Source organism: Haliotis rufescens, unplaced genomic scaffold (assembly GCF_023055435.1).
Source record: "Haliotis rufescens isolate VD_foot unplaced genomic scaffold, xgHalRufe1.0.p SCAF_9, whole genome shotgun sequence".
Classification (NCBI taxonomy): domain Eukaryota; kingdom Metazoa; phylum Mollusca; class Gastropoda; order Lepetellida; family Haliotidae; genus Haliotis; species Haliotis rufescens.
The window spans coordinates 44,354,694-44,374,848 of NW_025964383.1; the positions used below are offsets into that span (position 1 = coordinate 44,354,694).

General features: G+C 43.4%; 2 long non-coding RNA genes across 2 annotated transcripts; both read right to left on the reverse strand.

Annotated features, from left to right (window-relative positions):
* Nucleotides 1-7,103: 7,103 nt before the first annotated feature.
* On the reverse strand, nucleotides 7,104-9,754 carry LOC124145124. Its single transcript, XR_006862514.2, has 3 exons — nucleotides 9,508-9,754; nucleotides 8,437-8,599; nucleotides 7,104-7,511 (listed from the first exon to the last, which is right to left on the reverse strand). It is a non-coding gene; the product is annotated as an uncharacterized LOC124145124 (long non-coding RNA).
* A 272-nt stretch (nucleotides 9,755-10,026) lies between these two features.
* LOC124145123 lies at nucleotides 10,027-19,772 on the reverse strand. Its single transcript, XR_006862513.2, has 3 exons — nucleotides 19,551-19,772; nucleotides 12,536-12,630; nucleotides 10,027-10,218 (listed from the first exon to the last, which is right to left on the reverse strand). It is a non-coding gene; the product is annotated as an uncharacterized LOC124145123 (long non-coding RNA).
* Between the last annotated feature and the right edge of the window lie 383 nt (nucleotides 19,773-20,155).

A 20,155-nucleotide genomic window follows, 5' to 3' on the forward strand; every position in this document is an offset into this window, starting at 1 on the left:
ATGTGTGATGTGTGTGAATCTGGTCTGTTTGTACGTGTGAGTGTGGTGTGTGTGTGAATCTGGTGTGTTTGTACGTGTGAGTGTGGTGTGTGCGTGTGTGTGTGATGACTGTGATGTGTGTGTTTGTGTGTTTATCAATGTGTGAATCTGGTGTGTTTGTACGTGTGAGTGGTGTGTGTGTGATGTGTGTGATGACTGTGATGTGTGTGTTTGTGTGTTTATCAATGTGTGAATCTGGTGTGTTTGTTCGTGGAGTGTGGTGTGTGTGATTGTGCGTGTGTGTGTTTGTACGTGTGAGTGGTGTGTGCGTGTGTGTGTGATGACTGTGATGTGTGTGTTTGTGTGTTTCTCAATGTGTGAATCTGGTGTGTTTGTACCTGTGAGTGTGGTGTGTGTGATTGTGCGTGTGTGTGATGGTGTGTGTTTGTACGTGTGAGTGGTGTGTTTGTGATGTGTGTGGTGACTGTGATGTGTGTGTTTGTGTGTTTCTCAATGTGTGAATCTGGTGTGTTTGTACGTGTGAGTGGTGTGTGTGTGATGTGTGTGGTGACTGTGATGTGTGTGTTTGTGTGTTTCTCAATGTGTGAATCTGGTGTGTTTGTACGTGTGAGTGTGGTGTGTGTGATTGTGCGTGTGTGTGAATCTGGTGTGTTTGTACGTGTGAGTGGTGTGTGTGTGATGTGTGTGGTGACTGTGATGTGTGTTTTTGTGTGTTTCTCAATGTGTGAATCTGGTGTGTTTGTACGTGTGAGGGTGTGTGTGTGATATGTGTGGTGACTGTGATGTGTGTGTTTGTGTGTTTCTTAATGTGTGAATCTGGTGTGTTTGTACGTGTGAGTGTGGTGTGTGTGATTGTGCGTGTGTGTGAATCTGGTGTATTGGTACGTTTGAGTGGTGTGTGTGAGATATGTGTGGTGACTCTGTTGTGTGTGTTTGTATGTTTCTCAATGTGTGAATCTGGTGTGTTTGTACGTGTGAGTGTGGTGTGTGTGATTGTGCGTGTGTGTGGTGGTATGTGTTTGTACGTGTGAGTGGTGTGTGTGTATGAATCTGGTCTGTTTGTACGTGTGAGTGTGGTGTGTGTGATTGTGCGTGTGTGTGGTGGTGTGTGTTTGTACGTGTGAGTGGTGTGTGAGTGATGTGTGTGGTGACTGTGATGTGTGTGTTTGTGTGTTTATCAATGTGTGAATCTGGTGTGTTTGTACGTGTGAGTGGTGTGTGTGTGATGTGTGTGGTGACTGTGATGTGTGTGTTTGTGTGTTTCTCAATGTGTGAATCTGGTGTGTTTGTACGTGTGAGTGGTGTGGTGACTGTGATGTGTGTGGTGACTGTGATGTGTGTGTTTGTGTGTTTCTCAATGTGTGAATCTGGTGTGTTTGTACGTGTGAGTGGTGTGTGTGTGATGTGTGTGGTGACTGTGATGTGTGTGTTTGTGTGTTTCTCAATGTGTGAATCTGGTCTGTTTGTACGTGTGAGTGTGGTGTGTGTGATGTGTGTGGTGACTGTGATGTGTGTGTTTGTGTGTTTCTCAATGTGTGAATCTGGTGTGTTTGTACGTGTGAGTGTGGTGTGTGTGTGGTGACTGTGATGTGTGTGTTTGTGTGTTTCTCAATGTGTGAATCTGGTGTGTTTGTACGTGTGAGTGGTGTGTGTATGATGTGTGTGGTGACTGTGATGTGTGTGTTTGTGTGTTTCTCAATGTGTGAATCTGGTCTGTTTGTACGTGTGAGTGTGGTGTGTGTGATGTGTGTGGTGACTGTGATGTGTGTGTTTGTGTGTTTCTCAATGCGTGAATCTGGTGTGTTTGTACGTGTGAGTGTGGTGTGTGTGATGTGTGTGGTGACTGTGATGTGTGTGTTTGTGTGTTTCTCAATGTGTGAATCTGGTGTGTTTGTACGTGTGAGTGTGGTGTGTGTGTGGTGACTGTGATGTGTGTGTTTGTGTGTTTCTCAATGTGTGAATCTGGTGTGTTTGTACGTGTGAGTGTGGTGTGTGTGATGTGTGTGGTGACTGTGATGTGTGTATGTGTGTTTCTCAATGTGTGAATCTGGTGTGTTTGTACGTGTGAGTGTGGTGTGTGTGTGGTGACTGTGATGTGTGTGTTTGTGTGTTTGTGTGTTTCTCAATGTGTGAATCTGGTGTGTTTGTACGTGTGAGTGTGGTGTGTGTGTGATGTGTGTGGTGACTCTGATGTGTGTGTTTGTGTGTTTCTCAATGTGTGAATCTGGTGTGTTTGTACGTGTGAGTGTGGTGTGTGTGATGTGTGTGGTGACTGTGATGTGTGTGTTTGTGTGTTTCTCAATGTGTGAATCTGGTGTGTTTGTACGTGTGAGTGTGGTGTGTGTGACTGTGATGTGTGTGTTTGTGTGTTTCTCAATGTGTGAATCTGGTGTGTTTGTACGTGTGAGTGTGGTGTGTGTGTGATGTGTGTGGTGACTGTGATGTGTGTGTTTGTGTGTTTCTCAATGTGTGAATCTGATGTGTTTGTACGTGTGAGTGTGGTGTGTGTGATGTGTGTGGTGACTGTGATGTGTGTGTTTGTGTGTTTCTCAATGCGTGAATCTGGTGTGTTTGTACGTGTGAGTGTGGTGTGTGTGATGTGTGTGGTGACTGTGATGTGTGTGTTTGTGTGTTTCTCAATGTGTGAATCTGGTGTGTTTGTACGTGTGAGTGTGGTGTGTGTGTGGTGACTGTGATGTGTGTGTTTGTGTGTTTCTCAATGTGTGAATCTGGTCTGTTTGTACGTGTGAGTGTGGTGTGTGTGATGTGTGTTGTGACTGTGATGTGTGTATGTGTGTTTCTCAATGTGTGAATCTGGTGTGTTTGTACGTGTGAGTGTGGTGTGTGTGACTGTGATGTGTGTGTTTGTGTGTTTCTCAATGCGTGAATCTGGTGTGTTTGTACGTGTGAGTGTGGTGTGTGTGTTTGTACGTGTGAGTGGTGTGTGTGTTTGTGTGTTTCTCAATGTGTGAATCTGGTGTGTTTGTACGTGTGAGTGTGGTGTGTGTGATATGTGTGGTGACTGATGTGTGTATGTGTGTTTCTCAATGTGTGAATCTGGTCTGTTTGTACGTGTGAGTGGTGTGTGTGTGATATGTGTGGTGACTGATGTGTGTATGTGTGTTTCTCAATGTGTGAATCTGGTGTGTTTGTACGTGTGAGTGTGGTGTGTGTGTTAATTGGCTGTTGATTAAAACAAACGGTCTCTGTTAATGCTTGAAACAAATAGTTATGCTTCGGACTGACGAGATCAAAATAGAAATTGCCTCGCACACAAATACATTGTTGCTGAGATTCATAGTTTAAATAAAAAGTCTATCCGGGTTTGCAGCTATAGCTGAGAGCATTTCCAGTCTCCAAACAAAATCCCATCCCTCGCCCCCCTCCCACCACCCGACATCCCAGAATATGAAATAGTTGATCACTCACTGGACATAAGGCGTTGCATTTAATATTTGTTTGTAATTTGCACTGGGGGGCACTGGTATCGCAGTGTTGTAATGAAGTCACATGGCTGATACTTCAGGATGTAGCGGACGTTGTTTGTGGTTTTTTAATAATTTGTCTCCCTTGAAAAACAAGTCCACGCCGGAAGTATCGGGCTATTTTACGACCGCTTCGTTTGCTTTTGATATCGGGATGATATGCTTTAGACTCTTGATGCTGTGTGTTTCTTAGCCTGCATGTTAATCTGTCCTATATTCTTGTGGATATATTTAAGATGCATATTTCATTCACCTGAATGAACAACATAGTGTTAAAACTGACCTCAGGGTCCAGAAAAAAACTTTTTTCGTGGTGGCGTTCGCAGCTAAAGATGCATATTTCCTTTCAAACCTACCAAAAGATCACATTTGTGAATTTGTGTATACAACTGACGTCACGACATTTGAAAACGATCATCCCACTATAAAATGGTCAATAGATTCGGACGTGTTTTCCTCCAGCTGTACGCATGTCGATGGTCCAGTCGTTTAAGAAAAGTTGACATTTGAATGTGAAAAAAAATGACTGTCGAGGAATATACATACCTTGGAATATTATTCACAATTACACAAAGCCTCAGTAAATCAGTGTTAAATATATCAAACCTTGCAAAGAAAAGCTCTCTTTCAATTGCGGTCTGTTTTGTTTACACTTGGCGTTGTTACACCTCGCCTTTCCTTTAAACTGTTTGATTGCCAAATACAGCCGATCTAATTGTATGGCAGAGGCATATGGGTCTGTAGAAAGTTTCATTCTATCGAAAAAGTTCACCTGTTCGCCTGTAAAAGATTTCTTGATGTGTGTATGTAAACTCTATGTAATATAGTTATGGCGAATGTGGGAGGTTCCCACTACATACAGCAACTTATACTCGATGCCACTCTAATGGCTGAAGTTATTATGTGTGCCTGAACATCGTCTGCAAAAGGAAGCCTGTAATAGATCGTGATACTATTGGGAAGAACATGTTGGCTTCTCGTGTACGCTTAACTCTTTTTAATCATGGCTTTGGGTTAAAATGGAGCTTGCAATCTATTGGTGACATTCATATCGTTTTACAACAACTTAGATATATTCCGAAAGGATTGGCATTCTACCCTTTAAAAAGTTCAAAATACAACACATAGCAATATTAAGTCTCTCCTTGAACCAGAGTCGTATCTATCAAATTAAACATTCAAACACCTCTGAAATACCCTTATACATAAAATTGAATAAAAGAAAGTATTAAAATTATATATATACGAGTTTCGTAAAAATGGTATCTAACGAGAATGGGTGTGGTATTTTATTTATTACCCACGTTAAATATATATTTAAGTGAAAGACCAAACTGAAACCGGTTGCAAAATCTGGTTGTGCATGATTATTAATACAGGCCCAAATATGGGCATTGTTGACATTTCTATGCATACGCATTAACAACATACGCCTGCTGTTGTGTTTGCAAACATAACAGCACCGACACCCAAGATTCTTTAAGAAGAATTTCTTAAACTTATGGTAATTCAAGCGCATTGTTGTTAGTATGAAGGACACCTATAAGAAAATTCTAAAAGTCACATTAGCGCCGCGCTTTGAATATCGAACCAACGGCCGGTCGCTGGCACTGGCTTGGTCCTGGCTGAGTAATCAAAGTGATTCGGTTTTCTCGATCTATCAGCTGAATTTATATCTTGTCCGTACCATTTTGGAAGAGGGAAATCAGAGTGTTCGACAAAGACATTCATGTTAACTGTACCACCCTATACTGAAGACGGAAAAGGGTAAAAATCTCAAAACCGACAAATTTTCTGATTATGAACTTGCATAAATAAAAGTGTCCCTAATATAATTTTCTCTTGATATAAGAGCATATGATACTTGAGAAGTACTTTCTATTTCAATGCAGTGCATTGATGTGTTTAATTAATTAGAAAATAATTAATGAATTAGCCTAATCCGCTAGGACATTCAACTCCGTTACGGATCACAAAATGGAAAGTAATTTTAATAGCGCTAGGTTGTTTTGAAATATAAAACCATATTCAGCAATTAACTTGTGCGAATACAATTCAGTGTTAATACAAATGGAAACTGGCTAAATAAAATGTATGATTGGACATTTGTAAGTGCTCGCCAAAACAACAAAGTCATTTCCATGAAAGACAGTATCCAAAATATAGTATTTTTCATCTTTTGTCACAACATATATTATCATTAATCCTACTCTAAAGTTAAAACTAATAAAAACAACAAAGTTTTTCATCAGTTGTCAAAAGAAGTCATCTATTAAAAAGATCCTGACGTAACAGAGTTGAGTTTGTTGTAACGGAGTTGTAACTCATATATTTTGTTATTGCTCTGTAGCATAAAATAACAACCTTTTCATCCCTTTAGAGATGAAATATGAAAATACATGCACTGTGTTGTGTTACTTGTCAGGACTTTGGTACTCATGGTTTATGAGCCAGTTACTGCAGTAATGGCATACAAAAGTGGGTCTACTAAATTACTCATGTTCAGACCCTTTGTATAGACGTTGAAATAAATAAGCACAAAGCTGCTTATAATGCCATTTTAGATCTCTATAATATAGTTACAAAACTCACAATTGTAATGATCAAATTCCAGATCAATCATAACATCAACACTGTCAGTAAATATGTTGTTTATACATGCATAATGAAATTGCTTTCTGCAGCCAAAACACAATAGCCAGGCACTCCCATCAATGTAAAATCAACAGTTCTGTCTTCAATAATTAGTCCACTGTCTGAAAGAGAGCTATCAATAGTATCAGATCCACATTTTGCACAGGTCCTAACATCTTGTTCATCAGAAACATCAGAGCAGACTGAGTATATATATATGAATCCCACCTTACTTGAACATACTAGTTTCTGATTGGATAAGGAGCGGGTAATAATTTTCAATGTCGACCGCTCACGTACCATGCTCGTGTACAGCGCTGAGGAAGCAATCGGAACACACCTTAGGTAACTTGCTTGTCTCGCATTAGTCTCGATGTTTATCCGAAAGCATGTGGGAAAGGGAAGTAACTCGGTTTGTTTGCCTTGTCTGCTAGCGGTCAAAATGGCTGAATCAAAGCGTTTTACTCCGCGAACCTTGGGCCATATATTTCGGGTCTGTGTAAATGAATGACGGTGAGATAAATTCATTGTCAACCGATCCCCGGGGGTATATGGTGTGATATACCCTGTGTGTGAGCCACTGACGGCTTGGGGTACATCACACCATATACCCCTCGAGATCGGCCCACAACTTACAATATATATGACAGCTTTCGTAAACGTATACCAGCATATACTTAAAAGCAAAAGTAACTATAAATATATATAAATAAATCCACAAACATTTGTTGATAACTATACATTAATAATAATCATTACCATAACGCCCACTATCTTAATAGAAGAGGGGAGGGGGCACGGGTGGCCCAGTCGTCTATAGCGCTGCAATTCGCTGTGCAGAGTTGCGTCCCTTGGGCTCGCCAGAAACCTATGATTGGGGGTTCGAATTCCGGTTCGCCCCGATTATGTTTCGAGGTTTGTCAGCACCATACCCGTGCTCGTGGGTTTCACCAAAGTGATAAACGTCTAAAACCTGCATCACTTTGGGCTTTCCTCCCACATCAAGCTTACACGCCGTGATATAACTGGAATATTGTTAAAAGCGGCGTTAAACCCAACTCACTCACCCTCAAGGCCGAGTCATCTAAGGCACCACGTTACGATGTGCTGAATTATTCTCCTGATATCGTCATGGTTACCATTCTTTGACACACAATGCCGTGGTAAACACCTGAGACCTGCATCTTTTTAAGCTTTCCTGCCACAAGCTGACACGCCGGGATAAAAAAGCGGTTTAAAGTAAACAACCGTGTTCACACGTACGTTTGACCTTCGGTATTAATGTCGTGTTATGTAATTGTTTTATTGTATGAAGAAAGCACCAGTAAAGTGGTTGTAGGGGAGACATAGATACCCCTGGTATAAAGGTGTTGGTTTGGGGATTCACAGCATCTGAAACACAGAAGGAATGTATCATTAATGACTCATCATACATTGGACAATTAGCTTATATACACTCATGTGTGTGTGTGTGAGAGAGAGAGGGGTGAGAGAGAGAGAGGGAGAGAGAGAGAGGGGTGAGAGAGAGAGAGGAGTGAGAGAGAGAGGGAGAGGGGTGAGAGAGAGGGAGAGAGAGAGGTGGGTGAGAGAGAGAGAGGGGTGAGAGAGAGTGAGAGAGAGAGGTGGGTGAGAGAGAGAGAGGGGTGAGAGAGAGAGGGGTGAGAGAGAGAGAGGGAGAGAGAGAGGGGGGTGAGAGAGAGAGAGGAGTGAGAGAGAGAGGGAGAGGGGTGAGAGAGAGGGAGAGAGAGAGGTGGGTGAGAGAGAGAGAGGGGTGAGAGAGAGAGGGGTGAGAGAGAGGGAGAGAGAAAGAGAGAGGGAGAGAGAGAGGGGTGAGGGAGAGAGAGAGGGAGAGAGAAAGAGAGAGAGAGAGGGGGGGGGGGGGGGGGCTGGGGGGGGGGAGTTAAAGAGAGAGATATTGTAGGTCTATGTTTAACTCCCGAATATATATTGTTCACTTGTCATGTTGAATGTCCAGTAACAATACTTGGGAAAAATATTTATTATACAGAAAAGAAACAAAGGCTTTGATCCCGAAAACAACACCACCCCTACCCCTACACACACATACATGACCCGTGTAGATCCGGGGTAGAATAGGTCTTCAGCAGCCCATGCTTACCGTAAAAGGCGACTAACGGGATCGGGTGGTCAGGCTCGATGACTTGGTTAATGCATGTCATCGTATCCCAATTACGTTTATAATGTCAATCGCTGAATTGTCTGGTCCAGACTCATTTATGTACAGACCGCCGTCATATAGCTGGAATATTGCTGTGTCCGGCGTTAAACAACAAACAAACAAAACAAACAACCCTACCTGCGTGACGGGCACATGCTGACGGACCTCCATGGCTGTTACGAAAAGTGGCAACACACTTCATCCGGGTATTCACACTTCATAGAATGATCCACCCATCCCGACTCTGCTTCACAATCCGCCTGGTTGTGGAATAAACAGGTGAAGGCAGCCCCCTCACACGCTGTGGGTTGATAAGAAGGAAAAGGATATGCTCGTTACAAGTCATTTCTGACAGATAATTTGACGCGAACATCCAGCTCATAGCTGACCAACATAGGCAAACACTGATGACGTCACAGAGGAGTGAGTGAGTGAGTTTGATTTTACGCCGCTTTTAGCAATATTCCAGAAATATCACGACGGGGTCATCAGAAATGGGCTTCACACATTGTACCCATGTCGGGAATCGAACCCGGGTCTTCGGTGTGACGAGCGAACGCTTTAACCACTAGGCTACCCGACCGCCCCGACGTCACAGAGGAACAAAATATGCAAGAACCGATGACGTCTCATAGGACGAACGGCAGCTTTATTATTGTTACTACTTCTACTACTACTACTACTACTACTACTACTACTACTACTACTGCTGCTGCTGCTGCTGCTGCTCTGCTACTACTACTACTACTACTACTACTACTACTACTTCTACTACAACTTCTATTACTACTACTACTACTACTGCGACTACTACTACTACTACTATTACTACTGCTACTATTACTACTACAACTACTCATATTACTACTACTACTACTGCGACTACTACTACGACTACTGCTACTACTACTCATATGTACTTCCATGCTCCACTGTCTGCGCTTTACAGCAAATTACTTATTAATAATTCATCATTCATTAAACAGACCTGAGAACACTCGGAGTGTCTTAGTGTCTGAGTTGGGTATTTTTGTTTGATTACACATCCGGGGCATTCACACACGTACAGGTGCACTTTGTTGTATAAATGCTATAATCTTCAACGAGATTAAACCCCACCCCAAGCTGCAAATAGGGATGCTTAATAATGGTGGATCTTGCGAAACACTTTACACATGCAATCATTATAAAATGAAACACATTACTTACCACTGTTTGTTGACATTGCCGTTGTAGTCGTCGGCGTAGTGGTTGTTGTGGTAGTAGTTGTTGTGGTAGGTGTGGTAGTAGTCGTAGTGGTAGTAGTGGTTGTAGTCGGTGAGGTTGTCGTAGTGGTCGCAGTCGTTGTAGTAGGCGATGTAGTGGTAGTGGTCGTTGTTGTTGGCGTAGTAGTAGTAGTAGTGGTCGTAGTCGTTGTAGTAGGCGTAGTAGTGGTAGTGGTCGTTGTAGTTGGCGTAGTAGTGGTAGTGGTCGTTGTAGTTGTAGTTGGCGTAGTAGTAGTAGTAGTGGTCGTAGTCGTTGTAGTAGACGGAGTAGTGGTCGTTGTAGTTGGCATAGTAGTAGTAGTGGTTGTAGTTGTTGTAGTTGGCGTAGTAGTGGTAGTGGTCGTTGTAGTTGGGGTAGTAGTAGTAGTAGTAGTAGTGGTTGTAGTTGGCGTAGTAGTAGTAGTTGTCGTTGTAGTTGGGGTAGTAGTAGTAGTAGTAGTGGTTGTAGTTGATGTAGTTGGCGTAGTAGTAGTAGTTGTCGTTGTAGTTGGGGTAGTAGTAGTAGTAGTAGTTGTGGTTGTTGTAGTAGTGGTGGTGGTCGTTGTAGTTGGCGTAGTTGTAGTGGTGGTTGTAGTCGTTGTAGTTGGCTTAGTTGTGCTGGTCGTCGTTGTAGTTGGCGTAGTTCTTATGGCAGTTGTTGTTGTCGTAGTTGGCCCTGAATATTCCAAACATATGATCTAAATACCAACCTACATTCAGAATCTGCCATTCACATATACGGCAGTGTTGACCACTGCTCGCCGAATCTACACTTAAACGTTATTTCCACAATATAGCATTACCAGGCCTCATTACCTCCAAATCGTACCATTGACGGGCTTTGCTGTCTTCTACTTCCCCATCACCCGTCTTCACTCTCTCAAACCTTTAACCACTACCCGTCCTCACTCTCTCAAACCTTGAACCACTACCCGTCCTCACTCTCTCAAACCTTTAACCACTACCCGTCCTCACTCTCTCAAACCTTTAACCACTACCCGTCCTCACTCTCTCAAACCTTTAACCACTACCCGTCCTCACTCTCTCAAAGCTTTAACCACTACCCGTCTTCACTCTCTCAAACCTTTAACCACTACCCGTCTTCACTCTCTCAAACCTTTTACCACTACCCGTCTTCACTCTCTCAAACCTTTAACCACTACCCGTCTTCACTCTCTCAAACCTTTAACCACTACCCGTCCTCACTCTCTCAAACCTTTTACCACTACCCGTCTTCACTCTCTCAAACCTTTTACCACTACCCGTCTTCACTCTCTCAAACCTTTAACCACTACCCGTCCTCACTCTCTCAAACCTTTAACCACTACCCGTCCTCACTCTCTCAAACCTTTAACCACTACCCGTCCTCACTCTCTCAAACCTTTAACCACTACCCGTCTTCACTCTCTCAAACCTTTAACCACTACCCGTCCTCACTCTCTCAAACATTTAACCACTACCCGTCTTCTCTCTCTCAAACCTTTAACGACTACCCGTCCTCACTCTCTCAAACCTTTAACAACTACCCGTCTTCACTCTCTCAAACCTTTAACCACTACCCGTCTTCACGCTCTCAAACCTTTAACCACTACCCGTCCTCACGCTCTCAAACCTTTAACCACTACCCGTCCTCACTCTCTCAAACCTTTAACCACTACCCGTCTTCACTCTCTCAAACCTTTAACCACTACCCGTCTTCACTCTCTCAAACCTTTAACCACTACCCGTCCTCACTCTCTCAAACTTTTAACCACTACCCGTCTTCACTCTCTCAAACCTTTAACCACTACCCGTCTTCACTCTCTCAAATCCTTTAACCACTACCCGTCTTCACTCTCTCAAACCTTTTACCACTACCCGTCTTCACTCTCTCAAACCTTTAACCATTACCTGTCTTCACTCTCTCAAATCCTTTTACCATAACCCGACTTCACTCCCTAAATTTTTTACTATTACCCGACTTCACCATCTCAGACTGTTATATTACCCGACTTCACTATTTAAGACTTTTACAATTACCCGACTTCACTATCTCAGACCTTTACCACTACCTGACTTCACTATCTCAGACTTTTACCCTCACCCGACTTCCCTATCTCAGACTTTTACCCTTACCCGACTTCACTATCTCAAACTTTTACCCTTACCCGACCTCACTTTCTCAAACTTTTAACCATTACCAGATTGCACTATCTCAGACTTTTACAATTACCCGACTTCACTATCTCAAACTTTTAACTATTACCCGACTTCACTATCTCAAACTTTTAACTATTACCCGACTTCACTATCTCAAACTTTTACCCCTACTCGACTTCACTCTCTAAAACTTTTACTATTACCCGACTTCACTATCTCAAACTTTTACCATTACTCGACTTCACTATCTCAAACTTTTACTATTACTCGGCTTCACTATCCCAAACCGTTTACTATTAAGCGAGTTCACTATTTCAAACTTTTACCTCTACCCGACTTCACTATCTCAGTCTTTTACTATTACTCGACTTCACTATCTCAAACCGTTTACTATTACTCGACTTCACTTTTTAAAACCTTTACTATTACCCGACATCACTATCTCAGATTTTTACTATTACCCGACATCACTATCTCAGACTTTTACTATTACCCGACTTCACTATCTCAAACCGTTTATTATTACCCGACTTCACTATGTCAAACTTCTAACTATTACCCGATTTCACTATCTCAAACGTTTAATTATTACCCGATTTCACTATCTCAAACCGTTTATTATTACTCGACTTCACTATCTCAGACTGTTATATTACCCGACTTCACTTTCTCAGACTTTTACCATTACCCGACTTCACTATGTCAAACTGTTAGCACTACCCGACTTCACTATCTAAAACCATTAACCATTACCCATCTTCACGAGCGAACGCTTCAACTACTGGGCCACCCCACCGCCCCATAAGAGTTCATTTGACGCTGTAGTATCAGATGTTGACTGTAGTTTGACTTACGTGCTGTCGTGCTGGATAAGCAGAACTGTCTGCCAAGTTGACACAGCCAGTAACCATTGTTGGATGTACCCTTGCCCGAAGTTATACTAAATGAGCTAGAAATGAAATGTAAGTTAATAACTAAGCATTTAATAATGGTTAAATAATCGTGCACAATATGAGGGAGAAAATGTCTTTCGGATTTGCTCCCTTGACAGAGCCACGACCCCTTGGTCGCATCCCCTTGGTTGTAGTTACCCTAAGTGAGCTATTAATGAAATATAAGTTAATAATTAAGCATTTATTAATAAACTGACGGCCAAAAGAAACGTTACCAACATTAACTGATTTGCCACTTTGAAACAAAGATGCCAACCTGTTCAAAAACAGTAAAGAACTCATCTCACGAATACAGCCTTCATGTTCTCTGTCGTTCTTTGCACGTGCTTTGCGGATTTTGGGAGATATGGGTGTTTTCAGCAATTTTTTAAAACATTCTTTCCCAAATTATCGTGCAATTTTCGGGTATAAATTATGCACGGATCTGTTCCCTATCATTGGTTGCAATGATTAACACCAACGAACATGCCCAAACTGACCGTTGTCCAGAGGGAGAGAGCCATAGGTATGCTGCAGATGGGAGCGACGCAGAGAGCGGTTGCCATTAACATGAACTGCTCCAAGATGACCATTACCAGACTGGTCGCACATCTCCGACAGACTGGCAGAACCGCCGACAGACCACGGAGTGGCAGACCAAAGGTCACGACCCCGCAAGATGACCGCTTTTTACGGGTACTTCATCTGAGGAACAGATTTCTTACTGTGACGTCATCAGCTGCCAACAGCTTAGGACATCCGGTCAGCAGACAAACAGTGACCAGACGACAATGACATTATGGTCTCCGGTCTTATCGCCCTTTCAAGGGCATGACCTTGACCCGTCAACATCGACGTGCCAGATTGACGTGGTGCAGGCAAACTCAGCGATGGCAACAAAGGGAATGGCGGCGAGTGCTGTTTAGTGACGAGAGCAGGTTCCAACTCTTCAAACCTGATGGGTGGACGCGTGTTTATCGACGACGTGGTGGACGTACAGCTCCTTGTTGTGTCCAGGAGGTGGAACCTTATGGGGGCGGAAGTGTGTTGGTCTGAGGCGGCATTTGCGGGGACGAGAAGACGGAACTTGTCATCATCGAAGGCAATCTGACAGCACAACGCTACATTAACAATATCTTACTGCCAGTGGTTCTTCCTTTCATCCAGCGTCAACAACGGACGGTGTTCCAACAAGATAACGCCACACCCCATAAAGCCCGTATTACTAGAGACTTCCTCAACGCCAACAACGTGACTGTCCTGCCGTGGCCAGCTCGATCACCAGATCCGTCACCCATAAAACATCTCTGGGACCAGCTGGGGCGTCGTCTTCGGAAACGTCAACATCCTCCCTTCACGAGACGAGCGTTGATCGTTGCCCTCCGTGAGAAATGGAATCGGATACCTGCAGTCGATGTGAGGACGCTTGTCTACTCAGTTCGACGCCGCATTCGAAGATGCATTGCCGCTCATGGAGGTCATATCCCGTATTGAACGGTCTGGGCCGTCGTCACCTTAAAGTTGTAATGTCCCTGTTGGAGGTCAAGGACTTTGTTGTTGAATTAGTAAATTCGCATTTTACTGTTCTGAATGATGAATTTCTTCAATACATTTGTTATTGCTGCTTCAAATTGTGTTGGTCATATTTTATCCTAGAAATATCGTTGGTAACGTTTCTTTTGGCCGTCAGTTTAGTTGCAAATTCATGGAAGAACATTTCTGTCGGATTTCCTCCCTTTACAAGGCAAGTAAACATTGGTTGCATCACCCACGATTATATATAAGTTATTAAAAATAAGCTTCAATGACAATACAAAGATATGAAGGCTGGGAAAAGTTTAACGACAACATGTTAAACCAAAACTACAATAGAGAGTTATAATTAACAGATAATTATATAATTCAGATAAAGATAAAGAAAGGGACGATACATTACCCTATACAATGGTGGATGCAAAAACAGCGTTCTCATTAAGCGCCATTATTAGTCATATGACTTAATTATGCATATTACCCAGGTTACCCCAAAGGAAATCGTGGCAGAGTGTACGATAACAGGGGCAAAATATCCTGTCTCCCTCCAAACACACCATTTTGAAATGATGCAAAGCAACGTCAATTTCTCTGTGCCGTCATCGACCTGCTGTTTGCGCATGGATTTGTGATGTTTGGACAAAAAAGACAGTGTTGAAGCCTCAGCAAAACCACTGTAAAGAGTGACCGAGTGAGTTGGTATTCCAGGTAGCTTGATTTGGGAGGAAACCCGAAGTGATGAAGATCTCAGACGTTTGCCAATTTGGTGAAACCCACGAGCAGGGGTATGGTGCTGATAAACCTAGAAGCATAATCGGGGCGAACCGGGATTCGAACCACGATCATGGGTTTCTGGCACGCTCTACACAGCGAAATGTACCACATTAGTCCACTGGGCTACTTATACCCACAAGTGAGTGAGTGCGTGAGTATAGTTTTACGCCGCTTTTAGCAATATTCCAGCAATATCACGACGGGGGACACCAGAAATGGGCTTCACACATTGTACACATGTCGGGAATCGAACCCGGGTCTTCGGTGTGACGAGCGAACGCTTTAACCACTAGGCTATCCGACCGCCCCATACCCACAAGTGACTGAGTGAGATGAGTTTAACTCCGCTCCGGACAGCATTTCAGTTCGACCACAGATTGTCCGATTCGTGTGGTGGTAAATGCACGTGCTTGTCTGTTATTTAACGCCGCACTCAGCAATGTTCCTGCTTCATGTCGGCGGTCTCTAAATAATCGACCTTTGACAGGCCAGACAATCCTGTGATTGACAACATGAACATCGATCCACGCAAGTGGGATACGACATGCATCAACCAAGTAACCGAATCTCACCATCCGATCCCGTTTGTCGCCTCTTACGACAAGCATGGGTACAGAAGATCAAATCTGACTCGGATCTTCACGGGTAAAGTCACAATTAACGTTTACCACTTTCGTGAAACCTAAGGGACTGTGTAAATGGTAGAACTAACATCATCCTCGGAGTGAATGCGGGATTCTAACTCAATAACGCCGAATCCTGATGCACCTAAGGGACGCAACTCATAACAGTGAATTGCAAACCCTGAGACCGCCCATGATATATCCCGAACACCAAAGACGACATTCGAAAAAACGTCAAGTAAGCAAGATGTGCAACACGCTGCACGTTTAACTAAAGAACCAGTGAAGCCATAAGCTCTGTTACACCCTATTAATATATCTGATAATCTTCCAATGAATTACATGAATATTTGAATAAAATAACTTATATTGTTCACCCAATGCTGTGAAATATCGGGCATTCTTGTTGTCCTACATATGTGCGACTCGTTAAGGTAGCATCTGTTATAATTCTTCAGAAGTCATGGTAACCTGCGGTTCACAATGGTGAGATAATAGAGCGCGATTTGTGAGCCTCTTATTTGCTTAGTATATTTTTCATTTGGTCGTTGGATCCCTGACTTCAGGCTATACGACGGCGACCTCGAAACAACCGGATCAGCCAGTCTGGCCGTCCATTAAGTAGCCTAGTAGGACAAAGCGATCTTAGCACTAAGGCAATCGCCACACCAATACCTTAAGATAGACTTACGACAGTCTCAGCTCTAAGGGGGCGGTCGGGTAGCCTAGTGGTTAAAGCGTTAGCTCGTCACGCCGAAGACCCGGGTTCGATTCACGACAAGTGTGAAGCCCATTTATGGTGTCCCCCGCCGTGATATTCCTGGAATATTGCTAAAAGCGGCGTAAAAAAAACTCACTCACTCACTTAGCACTAAGTTTGTTATGTACAACGGCGCCCATTCCTGTGAGGACTCCCCACAGGGATCTCAGCGTGGGCTGCTGCTTGTGAGATCCCATTTCAGGTTCAGGAAGACTGGTGTCCTCAGCCTTCAGAACAGATCTTATTACACTAAAGGCCGAAATATTTGGCACATGAGGTACAAAAGCGTTTCAATCTCATTAAAATCAGATCTTTGTTCTCGCTAATAAAAATCTGAGGACATCCCATTAAGGGTCACGTCAGAACGACCTTTCATCCAACCAATCAGAGCATCGCTTACAAGATCATGAAAGTGATAGTCGGAATGTGTTTTCTAATCATGCAACCACGAAATAAAATACCGGGCAAAAGAAAGTTTTTACCGACTTCACTTGACACCAAACACCAAAAACAAAGGCATATGTGAGATTCATGATTATTAATTTATAAACAGAAATCATTTTCCATGAATTAGAATGAAAATGCATTGTAATGCCGATATTGCATTCTCCGCAATATACAAAGAAAGAGTCAAGGGGTCCAAATTAAAAATTACACAAATCGGAGTTCATTGAAAAAGTGCACGAAGAGTCCATTAATGACACAGTAGTCAGGTAACACGTCATCAATAGCGAGTTTGACCACCCTGGGCATCCATGCACGCCAACACACGCCTCCTCATTGACGTCGTCAGTCGGCGGATAACGTCAACAGGAATCCTGTTCCATAAGTTCAATAGAGTTCGCTGGAGGCGGTACATGTTGTCTCAGCTGACGATCAAGATGATCCCAGAGATGTTCAATGGAGATGTTCATGTCTGGAGAACAAGGTGGCCAGGGCAATACGTTGACGTTAACGTTGTTCAGGTAGTCTTGAACAATTCGGGCGGTGTGAGGCCTTGCGTTGTCTTGTTGCAAAATTAATCCTCTTGGCTGATGTTGAATAAAGGGCACCGAAACAGGTCTCAACACTTCATCCCTGAGCATTCAGGTTTCCTCGGATGATAACCAGCCGTGTTGTAATCTGGCAACAAATGCCCCCCCCCCCCCCATACAATGACGCCTCCACCTCCAAACGGGTGAACTTCTCTAATGCAGTTTGGCGCCAGTCGCTCTCCCCTTCGTCGAAAAACTCGAACTCTGCCATCGTTCCTGAACAGACAGAACCGACTTTCATCTGTTAAGAGCACTCTCGCCCAGTCACGTCGCTGCCACCGACGTACGGTTCGTGCCCATTGCAGTCTGCGTTGACGGTGTAGACGGGTCAAGGCCATTCCACGGAAGGGTCGGTAGGCTCGTATACCAGCCGTACGAAGTCGTCGAAGGACTGTTCGTCTGCTGATAGCATTCCCTAGTGCTGTTGCCGCCGTTGACGTCGCCGTCACACATCTGTTTCGGAGGTGAATCTGCCGGATGTAGCGGTCTTCGGCCGGTGTTGTCAGTCTCGGTCTTCCCGATCTTGGCCGGTCTTGAGTCTGTCCTGTCTGTTGGTAGCGGATTATCAACTTGCTGATGGTGGTCTGGGAGCAGTTGAAGGTTCTGGCTATCTGACATTGAGTAGCCCCCATATTGGCCATACCGATCGCTCTGTCTCGTTGCGCTTGTGTAAGTCTGGGCATATTCTTGGTGTTTTTTTTATTACTGAATGCCTGTTTGTCCAACGACGGTATTTATGCCACAATCACGCACGTGCATTTGGACTAATGTCTCAAAATCACGTTTTCAACAATGCATGATTTGGAAAGCTGCGTTCGAAAATCTGCGTTGTAGTTGTGATCATGTTGCATTTGGGCGAATGTTTTCTGCGGGGGTTCAAACCTGTACCAGCTTTTTTGCTTTTTATACAATTATTTTTAAAGTGAAAACTTTCTTTTGCCCGGTAGTTTAATTAACACGGGGTATTCTGAACGACAGTTACGGGTTAATATGTTTCGAAGTGTAGTCGCCAGTTTGAAACTAGTGTCGTAAAGCTTGGGAAAGCTGCCTTCTGATTGGCTAATGTCGATTTCTTGTCAGTCATTTCATTGGTTGGTCAAAATTCGTGAAAGGTCGTTCTGACGTGACCCGCAATGGGATGTCCTCAGAGATTGAAAAGCGGTTATTTCGTTACTGACAATTAAGTACAATTAAATAGTGCTTGAAATTACAATATGCATGACCTCTTCTGGTATGTACACTTTTCTTTATTCTGTGAAATATTTACATCTACAAATGAAATTCATCTCCGCTATCATCCATACTACTCAAAAGAGGTTAAGGACCATCGATTCTTTCCTATTATTGTTTACTTTTGTTTATTGTTGATTGTGAAATGAAGCTCAACGTGCGTCAGGTCCTGGCCCAATGGCATCCTACTCGTGCGCCAACATCTCCAACAGCCACTCAGATTTATCTTCTGGACACTCATAATATTCCTCTCAAATGTTGAGTAGTATTCTATCACAGTATCGTGAAGACGACCGTGAAGATCCGGGGTAGAATAGGTCTTCGGAAACCCATGCCTGCCGTAAAAGGCGCCTATGCTTGTCGCAAGAGGCGACTGACAGGATCGGGTGGTAAGGCTCGCTGACTTGTTTGAAACATGTCATCGTATCCCAATTGCGTGGATCGATGCTCATGATGTCAATCACAGGACCGAAAAGTCCAGACTGGATTATTTACAGACCGCCGCCATGTAGCTGGAATATTGCCTAGTGCGGCGTTAAACAACAAAGAAACAAAACATAATATTCCTCTCAAATGTTGAGCAGTATACTATCACAGTATCGTGAAGACAACCGTGAAGATCCGGGGTAGAATAGGTCTTCGGAAACCTACGCTTGCCGTAAAAGGCGACTAACGGGATCGGGTGGTAAGGCTCGCTGTCTTGGTTGATGATGATCCATTTTGCGTGGATCGATGTTCATGATGTCAGTCGCTGGATTGTCTGGTCCAGACACGATTATTTACAGACAGCCATCATATAGCTGGAATATTGCTGAGCATGGCGTTAAACAACAAACATGCATAAGAAAATACTCATGGGCATGAAAAAGTCTTGGACTCGATCGTATACTAAACGTCGCACAAACCAGAAATGTAAGGCAGAACATAAAGTTGATGTATTCATTGAACATAAACGAGAATGAAGTCGGTCCCGGGATACTTACACTCGTCCACACCAGTTCCTCATGCACAATTCAGAAGAAGTGGGGATAACATTTCGAGCCTCTGCTGGAAACACCGTGAATGAAAGCACAATCAGCACCGGGAAGATCATAGTCAGTTCTTGTGGAGCATGTGTGGAAGGCGGGGACAGACACAGTCAGGCTAACGCTGTTCCACTGCGTGTGACTCAGGTTATAGAAGCTGGTTTCACACCACGTGGTACATCGCTGGATTGTGGGTTATATAGTAAGAGATATGTGGCGGAATGTTCAGGCCAATATTAATGCAAAACCATTTCTGCATAGTATCAGGTAGCCAGCAGCCAGTGTGACGGATTTATTGTGAATAGAAGCTGTGGTTAAATGGACAATCCAGTGATTGATATTATTCGCAACATTTCATTGGGTAAGCTGATACTCTATGAACCATATCGCGACAGAAAACACCAGAAATGAACTTCTGATTATGTTCTTTCGTTTTGAATAACATGGCGAATCGATGAAGGAGTGTCAATGAGTCAGCATCATCGAGCTCACACGCACGGGATTTATCTGATTGTTATTACAGTAAACGAATTGTCGCTGTTGGTTACATCAACATGGCCTGT